The sequence below is a fragment of the Panulirus ornatus genome, chromosome 3 (assembly GCF_036320965.1).
Source record: "Panulirus ornatus isolate Po-2019 chromosome 3, ASM3632096v1, whole genome shotgun sequence".
In the NCBI taxonomy this organism is placed as follows: domain Eukaryota; kingdom Metazoa; phylum Arthropoda; class Malacostraca; order Decapoda; family Palinuridae; genus Panulirus; species Panulirus ornatus.
Window position 1 is genome coordinate 687,030 of NC_092226.1, and position 12,322 is coordinate 699,351.

Sequence of the window (12,322 nt, forward strand, 5' to 3'; positions counted from 1 at the left end):
TGTTCTTAACGCTACCTCGCTAATGCGGGAAATGGCGAATAGTTTGAAAAAAAAAAAAAAAAAAAGTAACAATGTAATCATGTATTAAGTAAAATCTTAGGGAGGAAGATCACTGTCAGTGGACTGTACCTCAACATATGATGTAAAATAAGCCTTGGAGAGGTCTCTGAGGCGTGGGCTTGGGTGACTCCCTCATCTTTTTAGCATTTCTTTTTTTTTTTTCACTGGGGAAAAGTTTCAAAAGTTCAGCAGATTCTAAGAGTCCCATTATCTAAATGACTTAGATATGCAGATAGTGTTATTTTACCTTTTACTGGCTATTACTTTGATATAGAACAAAAAAGATACTTATAACAACTTGAACAACTTACCCCTCAGCAATCAATGTGATGAGAAAAAGCTGCAAGGCTTCAATGATTGCTTTCCAAGCATTCATGAGCAGAACTATGAGCAGCCTGAACAAAATGCCAAAATTAGTTGTTATACCTGAGTACAATAAAGTATCTGTAAACAATATAACATACTGTATATTAAAGTAACTGTGTAAATTTTACTCCTTTAACCCTTAAACACCACAAGGCATATCATTATCAATATGACCATCCATTTGGTGCTGGGAGGTATCACATAAGCAATGATACTGAGACATGTTTTAATCACTAACTGGTTTTTCATTTATTTTCTTATTTTATTTTGCTTTGTCGCTGTCTCCCGAGTTAGCGAGGTAGCGCAAGGAAACAGACAAAAGAATGGCCCAACCCACCCACATACACATGTATATACATACATGTCCACGCACGCAAATATACATACCTATACATCTCAATGTACACATATATATATACACACAGACATATACATATATACACATGTACAATATTCATACTGTCTGCCTTTATTTATTCCCATCGTCACCCCGCCACACATGGAATAACAACCCCCTCCCCCCTCATGTGTGTGAGGTAGCACCAGGAAAAGACAACAAAGGCCCCATTCGTTCACACTCAGTCTCTAGCTGTCATGTAATACTGCACAGAAACCACAGCTCCCTTTCCACATCCAGGCCCCACAGAACTTTCCATGGTTTACCCCAGACGCTTCACATGCCCTGGTTCAATCCATTGACATCACGTCGACCCCGGTATACCACATAGTTCCAATTCACTCTATTCCTTGCACGCCTTTCACCCTCCTGCATGTTCAGGCCCTGATCACTCAAAATCTTTTTCACTCCATCTTTCCACCTCCAATTTGGTCTCCCACTTCTCCTCATTCCATCCACCTCTGACACATATATCCTCTTGGTCAATCTTACCTCACTCATTCTCTCCATGTGACCAAACCATTTCAAAACACTCTCTTCTGCTCTCTCAACCACACTCTTTTTATTTCCACACATCTCATTTCCTGCACATCCACCCTCCTGCACATAACTCTATCCATAGCCCACGCCTTGCAACCATACAACATTGTTGGGACCACTATTCCTTCAAACATACCCATTTTTGCTTCCCAAGATAATGTTCTCGACTTCCAAACATTCTTCAAGGCTCCCAAAATTTTCGCCCCCTCCCCCACCCTATGATTCACTTCCGCTTCCATGGTTCCATCCGCTGCCAGATCCACTCCCAGATATCTAAAACACTTTACTTCCTTCAGTTTTTCTCCATTCAAACTTACCTCCTAATTGACTTGACCCTCAACCCTACTTTACCTAATAACCTTGCTCTTATTCACATTTACTCTTAACTTTCTTCTTTCACACACTTTACCAAACTTAGTCACCAGCTTCTGCAGTTTCTCACATGAATCAGCCACCAGCGCTGTATCATCAGCGAACAACAGCTGACTCACTTCCCATGCTCTCTCATCCACAACAACTAACTGGTTTTATGAAATTTATATTGCTGCTCAGTTAGCCTTAGTCACTTCCCATGAATAGGCAGTGTGGGTGGTGACTCAATGACACCTCAGACTGTGACAGTGGCTGGTGCAAACCCTTCTCCACTTTTCCTCCCCCATCCCTATCGGTGACCTTAGTAAGCATCAGGTACCATGTAAGATACATTTGCTCACTTGTTTTTACATGTGCTTTTTTCTTACTTGTATTTATTTATTATACTTTGTCACTGTCTCCAGCGTTAGCGAGGTAGTGCAAGGAAACAGTTGAAAGAATGTTTCATATAATATTGGAAAACAGAAAACCTTAATGAGGCACATCCTCCACGATTATCCCTTGGGGGATCTAAACATAGGATTTCATTATAACATGGCCATTTGGCATGTAAATATCCTTTGTATTTTCTCATGTATTTCTTTCATCTAACAATGGGAACAACAGTATATCCAACACCCATCTAAGGAATCTACTTTATACTTCACCACTAAACATAACTTTTACATATATTTCTGTCACTGTATTGTGGGAGACAGAAATTTAAAGAACTTTTTCAGTCTAAATCATGAGTGATTTTTCACAAGTCACCTGGCATTTAAGGGTTAATTCAAAATTTTGACTCATTCAACCTGTTCTTACTGAACAGAGGTCGAATTATGATGTTTTACTCACTTATTAATGAATGTGTACCACATCATCATTCTCTCATTATGATATAATCCCAAGCACCCTTCCTCAGCAGTTCCTGCAGCTTACAAGGCTAAACTACTATCATCAGCAAGGAAAGAATGGACATCTTTTTAGTTATAGGTTCTGTGACAAGAATGTGGATTGATGATATATGGTAGGCAGTACTTGGTAGGCAGCCAACGACCAAGGAGGCATATTAACAGTACTACTTGCCTGGCTATAGGAAGGGTTTGTGATGGAAGCATGGTGAGCCATCACTTCAATGTCTGTCAAGGTGCACTCCTGTGATGAAGGTAGTTGTCTTTTCTTTCTCCCTCACCCATATGTGAACTACTGGCATTCTGTTCACAAAGATACAATCTTGCTTTGTCATACATAACACATAACAACACTCAACTCACACAGCTCATTCTTCATAATTCTAAATTTTCTTTTAGTGAGCACTATGTGTTAGCCTTCTCTTTTGGCAAAATGGAAGGGGCAACTGATAAAAGTAATGTCGGAACATTTAGGAAGGAGCATTAGGTAGAAGCAATAGGTATGAACATCAGGCAGGAGCATTAGCTAGATGTAGCCAGTAGGAAGAATAGGTAAGAGCCTCTGCACACACTATGCTTGAGTTGCCCTCTATCTGTGGCTTGCCAAGGGTAAGGTAAGGTGCATTGAAGACTATGTGGCAAGAGAGGATGTTACCTGGGAGGGCAAAAATGATTATATATAAAGGTGTCTATCTATCTATATCTCTCTATACTCATACTATATCTCTGAACCTTGTTCCTTCCAAGAACTCCACCACAGTAAAAGTCTCCACTTATGCCTTTTCTTACACAAGACGCCTCACTCGCACACACCATTCTACACATTCTTCCACCATTTCTCTCCCTCCAGAACTCTTCCACTCTATTTTCCCTTGTCACAGGTGGTCCTCCTCTCACACTAACCCTTTAATCATACCATCATACACTCTTCTTGTAAACTCCCCATCTTGCACTTTTCCACATGCCAAAACCACCTTAAAGTATCATGTTTCACTCTCTACCATTCCACAATTCATTCCCTCTGTATTCCCTGCCGTACCAAATCTCTCATACACCCCCTCATTTCTTTCTTCATTCTATATAATCATACCACATGCTCCTCTTGAACAGCTGATTTCCACAGCCTGTATTCTTGACCTCTATGAATCATTCTACGTCCATGTCTTGGCTGCATATGTCAAGATCAAGAGGCCTATGCTGTCCCTTAATCTTCTTTACTTCCATTCTTACACCTCTACTCTTCATCATTCTCTTAAGGGGCCCAATGACTCTACTACCTTGTACTGCTCCTTTCCTTGTTTCTCCTTCCTTATAACCAAACTTACTTCTAACACCCCCCTCCCATACCTACAACACAGTTTAGTAAATTTCATTCTTTCAATCTACAGGGCTCTGCAAAATCTATACTTTCATTGTTTCCTTTCACACACCATCATTTCACTTTTACTCATGTTCATCTTCAATCACCTATATGAATGCACATCTGTCCAGGTGAATCTCACCCATATGTTTATCCAAAGTATGGAAATATCCAGCTCACCCTAATCTTAAGCTCTTGCATAATTAGTTACCTTGTAACTATCATGCCCTCCCTCTTCTGCAATACCTCGATTGTATTTTCAGCTGATTGGCTGCCTATATCCAATAAACTGTTTATATTTATCTTTCTTTTCTTTCAAACTATTCGCCATTTCCCGCGTTAGTGAGGTAGCATTAAGAACAGAGGACTGGGCCTTTGAGGGAATATCCTCACCTGGCCCCCTTCTCTGTTCCTTCTTTTGGAAAATTAAAAAAAATAATGAGAGGGGAGGATTTCCAGCCCCCCGCTCCCTCCCCTTTTAGTCGCCTTCTACGACACGCAGGGAATACATGGGAAGTATTCTTTCTCCCCTATCCCCAGGGATTTATATTTATCTATCAATCATAAATCACACTTACATCCTTCTGCAAAACCTCTTCACTCTCAAGAAACAACACAGTAACATCTGTAAACAAGCTTGCCACTAGTCACCGTACCTCACCAACACACTCCATTTCTCTTATTACTCCATCCAAATACTATGGTGACATTACACAGCCCTGCCTTGTACACAAAAGTATAACGAAACTTTCAATCAACTCTCCATTCACTTTTACACATGTATTTGCTATTCTGTATGAGGCTTTCAAACCATACAACAGTAGTCCCTCTCCCCCTATCCCATATATCCTAAACACATCCTATAAAGCATTCCACAGAACTCAGTCACACAGATTCTCCAGATCCATAAAAGCTTTACACAGCTTCTTACCTCTTGCTTGATACTTTTCCAGTCATTTTCACCACAAAGATCTGCTCCACACATCCCCTGCCTTTCCTGAAACCCTCTTGCTCCTTACTAATTCTATATTCATTCACTTCCATTACTCTATCAATCAACATTCTTGCATACAGACTTATTCCCCTATAATTGCTACATACATCATGAGCAACTGCTCCTTTAAATAAAGACAAAAACAGCTTTCACTCAATCCTCAGGCACAACCTTCTGCTTCTATGCTAAATACATATCAAATGCATCCAATCTATCACACTTTTTCCTCCATTTCAGCAGCTATACCAGGTGCCTTTCCTTCCTCCAACCTCATTATTGCCCTTTTCACCTCCCTTCTTGTACCCTTTTCCTTCCTCCATACCCATCCATGTAACATCTGCTGTCTCACCTCCCACATTCACCATTTCTTCAAATATTCTTTCCATCTTCCTTTCACTTCATCCTGTTGATTCAGCATCTCCCCTTTCTTATCAATCACATTTATCTTTAAACTCTTACATCCACCTCTTGTCATTTTAATTTCCTTCCAGTATAATTTCTAGTTTTCTTGATACTTTCATTCTGCACTTGTGCTTTTCTTTACTATCCCTTGTTTAAAAAGAGAAATATCCCCTTTGCCTTTGTACAATAGCACTATGCAAGCATTCTGCCAATCCTCAGCCACCTCACCATGAGTCACACATACATTAAATAACCTTACCAACCAGTCAACAACACAGTCACCCCCTTTTTTAATAAATTTCACTGCAATACCATCCAAACCCGCTGACTTTCCGGCTTTCATCCTGTTTACCAAATCATTCTCCCAAACCCTCTCACTTTGCACACCACCTCGACCAAAACACCCTATATCTGCCACTCTATTATCAAACACATTCAACAAACCTTCAAAATACTCACTTCATCTCCTCACATCACCACTACTTGTTATCACCTCCCCATTAGCCCCCTTCACTGAAGTTCCCATTTGTTCCCTTATCTTATGCACTTTACTTACCTCCTTCCAAAACATCTTTTTATTCTCCCTAAAATCTAATGAAACTCTCTTACCCCAACTCTCATTTGCCCTCTTTTTCACCTCTTGCACTTTTCTCTTGACCTCCTGCCTCTTTCTTTTATACATCTCCCAGTCATTTGCATTATTTCCCTGCAAAAATCGTCCAAATGCCTCTCTCTTCTCTTTCACTAATAATCTTACTTCTTCATCAAACCACTCAATACCCTTTCTAATCTGCCCACCTCCCACGCTTCTCATGCCACAAGCATCTTTTGCACAAGCCATCGCCACCTCCCTAAATACATACCATTCCTCCCCCACTCCCCTTACCTCTTTTGTTCTCACCTTTTTCCATTCTGTACTCAGTCTCTCCTGGTACTTCCTCACACAAGTCTCCTTCCCAAGCTTACTTCCTCTCACCACTCTTTTCACAACCAACATACTCTCTTCTTTTCTCAAAACCTCTACAAATCTTCACCTACGCCTCCATGAGATAATGATCAGACATCCTTCCAGTTGCACCTCTCAGCACATTAACATCCAAAAGTCGCTCTTTCCCACGCCAATCAATTAACACATAATCCAATAACGCTCTCTGGCCATTTCTCCTACTTACATACGTATACTTATGTATATTCTCTTTTTAAACCAGGTATTCCCAATCACCAGTTCTTTTTCAGCACATAAATCTACAAGCTCTTCACCATTTACATTTACAACACTAAACACCCTATGCACACCAAATATTCCCTCAACTGCCACATTACTCACCTTCGCATTCAAATCACCCATCACTATAACCCGGTCTCGTGCATCAAAACTACTAACACACTCACTCAGCTGCTCCCAAAACACTTACCTCTCATGATCTTTCTTCTCATGCCCAGGTACATATGTACTAATTATCACCCATCTCTCTCCATCCACTTTCAGTTTTACCCATATCAATCTAGAGTTTACTTTCTTACACTCTATCACATACTCCCACCACTCCTGTTTCAGGAGTAGTGCTACTCCTTCCCTTGCTCTTGTCCTCTCACTAACCCCTCACTTTACTCCCAAGACATTCCCAAACCACAGGTACATATGTACTAATTATCACCCATCTCTCTCCATCCACTTTCAGTTTTACCCATATCAATCTAGAGTTTACTTTCTTACACTCTATAACATACTCCCACCACTCCTGTTTCAGGAGTAGTGCTACTCCTTCCCTTGCTCTTGTCCTCTCACTAACCCCTCACTTTACTCCCAAGACATTCCCAAACCACTCCTCCCCTTTACCCTTGAGCTTCGTTTCACTCAGAGCCAAAACATCCAGGTTCCTTTCCTCAAACATACTACCTATCTCTCCTTTTTCCTCATCTTGATTACATCCACACATTTAGACACCCCAACCTGAGCCTTTGAGGAGGATGAGCACTCCCTGCGTGACTCCTTCTTCCGTTTCCCCTTTTAGAAAGTTAATTTACAAGGAGGGGAGGGTTTCCAGCCCCCCGCTCTAGTCCCCTTTAGTCGCCTTCTACGAAACGTGAGGAATGCGTGGGAAGTATTCTTTCTCCCCTATGACCATGGATATATATATTATTATATGTTTATTTATTTATTTATATTTCATATTTATTTTGCTTTGTCGCTGTTTCCCGCATTAGAGAGGTAGCACAAGGAAACATGAAAGAATCGCCCAACCCACCCACATACACATGTATATAAATGCACGTCCACACACGCAAATATACATACCTATACATCTCAACATATGCATATATATACACACAAAGACATATACATATATACACATGTACATAATTCATACTGTCTGCCTTTATTCACTCCCATTGCCACCTTGCCACACATGAAATAACAACCCCCTCCCCCTTCATGTGTGCGAGGTAGCGCTAGGAAAAGACAACAAACGCCCCATTCGTTCGCACTCAGTCTCTAGCTGTCATGTAATAATGCACCGAAACCATAGATCCCTTTCCACATCCAGGCTCCATAGAACTTTCCATGGTTTACCCCAGATGCTTCACATGCCCTGGTTCAATCAAATGACAGCATGTCGACCCCTGTACACTACATCGTTCCAATTCACTCTATTTCTTGCACGCTTTTCACCCTCCTGCATGTTCAGGCCCCGATCACTCAAAATCTTTCACTCCAACTTTCCACCTCCAATTTGGTCTCCCACTTCTCATTCCCTCCACTTCTGACACATATATCCTCTTTGTCAATCATTCCTCACTCATTCTCTCCATGTGACCAAACATTTCAAAACACCCTCTTCTGCTCTCTCAACTACATTCTTTTTATTACCACACATCTCTCTTACCCTTTCATCACTTACTCGATCAAACCACCTCAAGCCACATATTGTCCTCAAACATCTCATTTCCAGCATATCCACCCTCCTCCGCACAACTCTATCTGTAGCCAATGCCTTGCAACCACATACCATTGTTGGAACCACTATTCCTTCAAACATACCCATTTTTGCTTTCGAAGATAATGTTCTCGACTTCCACACACTTCTCAATGCCCTCAGAACTTTTATCCCTTCCCCTACCCTGTGACTCACTTCTGCTTCCATGGTTCCATCCACTGCTAAGTCCACTCCCAGATATCTAAAACACTTCACTTCCTCCAGTTTTCTCTATTCAAACTTATCTCCCAATTGACTTGTCCCTCAACCCTACTGTACCTAATAACCTTGCTCTTATTCACATTTACTCTCAGCTTTCTTCTTTCACACACTTTATAAAACTCAGACACCAGCTTCTGCAGTTTCTCATCCGAATCAGCCTCCAGCACTGTACCATAAGTGAACAACAAGTTACTCACTTCCCAAGCTCTTTCATCCACAACAGACTGCATACTTGCCCCTCTCTCCAAAACTCTTGCATTCACCTTCCTAACAACCCCATCCATAAACAAATTAAACAACCATGGAGACATCGCACACCCCTGCTGCAAAATGACATTCACTGAGAACCACTCAATTTCCTCTCTTCCTACTCGTAAACATGCCTTACATCCTCGATAAAAAACTTTTCACGGCTTCTAACAACTTGCCTCTATATATTCTTAATACCTTTCACAGAGCATCTCTGTCAACTCTATCATGTGCCTTCTCCAGATCCATAAATGCTACATACAAATCCATTTGCTTTTCTAAGTATTTCTCACATACATTCTTCAAAGCAGACACCTGATCCACACATCCTTTGCCACTTCTGAAACCACACTGCTCTTCCCCAATCTGATGCACTGTACATGCCTTCACCCTCTCAATCAATACCCTCCCATATAGTTTCCCAGGAATACTCAACAAACTTAAACCTCTGTAATTTGAACACTCACCTTTATCCCCTTTGCCTTTGTATAATGGCACTTTGCATGCATTCCGCCAATCCTCAGGCACCTCACCATGAGTCATACATACATGAAATATCCTTACCAACCAGTCAACAGCACAGTCACACCCTCTTTTAATAACCTCCACCGCAATACCATCCAAACCTGCTGCCTTGCCGGCTTTCATATTCCGCAAAGCTTTTACTACCTCTTCTCTGTTTACCAAATCATTCTCCCTAACCCTCTCACTTCGCACACAACCTCGACCAAAACACCCTATATCTGCCACTCTATCATCTAATACATTCAACAAACCTTCAAAATACTCACTCCACCTCCTCACATCACCACTACTTGTTATCACCTCCCCATCAACCCCCTTCACCGATGTTCCCATTTGTTCTCTTGACTAATGCACTTTATTTACCTCCTTCCAAAACATCTTTTTATTCTCCCTAAAATTCAATGATACTCTCTCACCCCAACTCTCATTTGCCCTCTCTTTCACCTCTTGCACCTTTCTCTTGACCTCCTGCCTCTTTCTTTTATACATCTCCTAGTCATTTGCACTATTTCCCTACAAATATCGTCTATATGCCTCTGATTTCTCTTTCTCTAATAATCTTACTTCTTCATCTCACCACTCACTACCCTTTCTAATCTGCCCACCTCCCACACTTCTCATGCCACAAGCATCTTTTGTGCAAGCTATCACTGCTTTCCTAAATACATCCTATTCCTCCCCCACTCCCCTTACATCCTTTCCTCTCATCTTTTTCCATTCTGCACTCTGTCTCTCCTGGTACTTCCTCACACAAGTCTCCTTCCCAAGCTCACTTACTCACCACTCTCTTCACCCCAACATTCTCTCTTATTTTCTGAAAACCTATAGAAATCTTCACCTTCGCTCCACAAGATAATGAATCAGACATCCCTCCAGTTGTTCCTCTCAGCACAATAACATCCAAAAGTCACTCTATATTTTTCTTTTTCATACTATTCGCCATTTCCCGTGTTAGAGAGGCAGCGTTCAGAACAGAGGACTGTCTTTCAGGGAATATCCTCACTAGGCCCCTTCTCTGTTCCTTTTTTGGAAAATTAAAAACGAGAGGGGAAGATTTCCAGCCCCCCTCCCTTCCATTTTAGTCGTCTTCTACGACACGCAGGGAATATGTGGGAAGTATTCTTTCTCCCCTATCCCAAGGGATAAAATATATATGGCTGTGGAATTTATCAAAAAAGGGGGTGACTGTATTGTTGGTAAGGTTATTTAATGTATGTATGATTCATGATGAGGTGCCTGAGGATTGGCAGAATGCTTGCATAGTGCCATTGTTCAAAGGCAAAGGGGATAAGAGTGAGTGCTCAAATTACAGAGGTATAAGTTTGTTGAGTATTCCTGGGAAATTATATGGGAGGGTATTGATTGAGAGGGTGAAGGCATGTACAGAGCATCAGATTGGGGAAGAGCAGTGTGGTTTCAGAAGTGGTACAGGATGTGTGGATCAGGTGTCTACTTTGAAGAATGTATGTGAGAAATACTTAGAAAAGCAAATGGATTTGGATATAGCATTTATGGATCTGGAGAAGGCATATGATAAGAGTTGATAGAGATGCTTTGTGGAAGGTATTAAGAATATATGGAGGCAAGTTGTTACAAGCAGCGAAAAGTTTTTATCGAGGATGTAAGGAATGTGTACGTGTAGGAAGAGAGGAAAGTGATTGGTTCTCAGTGAATGTAGGTTTGCGGAAAGGGTGTGTGATGTCTCCATGGTTGTTTAATTTGTTTATGGATGGGGTTGTTATGGAGGTGAATGTAAGAGTTTTGGAAAGAGGGGCAAGTATGCAGTCTGTTGTGGATGAGAGAGCTTGGGAGGTGAGTCAGTTGCTGTTCGCTGATGATACAGCGCTGGTGGCTGATTCATGTGAAAAACTGCAGAAGCTGGTGATTGAGTTTGGTAAAGTGTTTGAAAGAAGAAAGTTGAGAGTAAAGATGAAAAAGAGCAAGGTTATTAGGTACAATAGGGCTGAGGGTCAAGTGAATTGGGAGGTAAGTTTGAATGGAGAAAACTGGAGGAAGTGAAGTGTTTTAATATCTGGGAGTGGATTTGGCAGCGGATGGAACCATGGAAGCGGAAGTGAATCATAGGGTGGGAGAGGGGGCGAAAATTCTGGGAGCCTTGAAGAATGTGTGGAAGTCAAGAACATTATCTCAGAAAGTAAAATGGGTATGTTTGAAGGAATAGTGGTTCCAAGAATGTTATATGCTTGCGAGGCATGGGCTATGGATAGAGTTGTGCGAAGTAGGGTGGATGTGCTGGAAATGAAATGTTTGAGGACAATATGTGGTGTGAGGTCGTTTGATCGAGTAAGTAATAATAGGGTAAGAGAGATGTGTGGTAATAAAAAGAGTGTGGTTGAGAGAGCAGAAGAGGGTGTTTTGAAATGGTTTGGTCACATGGAGAGAATGAGTGAGGAAAGATTGGCCTAGAGGATATATGTGTCAGAGGTGGAGGGAATGAGGAGAAGTGGGAGACCAAATTGGAGGTGGAAAGATGGAGTGAAAAAGATTTTGAGTGATTGGGGCCTGGACATGCAGGAGGGAGAAAGGCGTGCAAGGAATGGAGTGAATTGGAATGATGTGGTATACTGGGGTCTACGTGCTGTCAATGGATTGAATCAGGGCATGTGAAGCTTCTGGGGTAAACCATGGAATGTTGTGTGGGGCCTGGATGTGGAAAGGGAGCTGTGGTTTTGGTGCATTATTACATGACAGCTAGAGACTGAGTGTGATCGAATGGGGCCTTTGTTGTCTTTTCCTAGCGCTACCTCGCACACATGAAGGGGGAAGGGGTTGTTATTTCATGTGTGGCGACGTGGCGCTAGGAATCAATAAAGGTAGACAGTATGAATTATGTACATGTGTATATATGTATATGTCTGTATGTGTATATATATATATTATTTATTATATTTTATTAGACTTTGTCGCTGTCTCCCGCGTTTGCGAGGTAGCGCAAGGAAACAGACG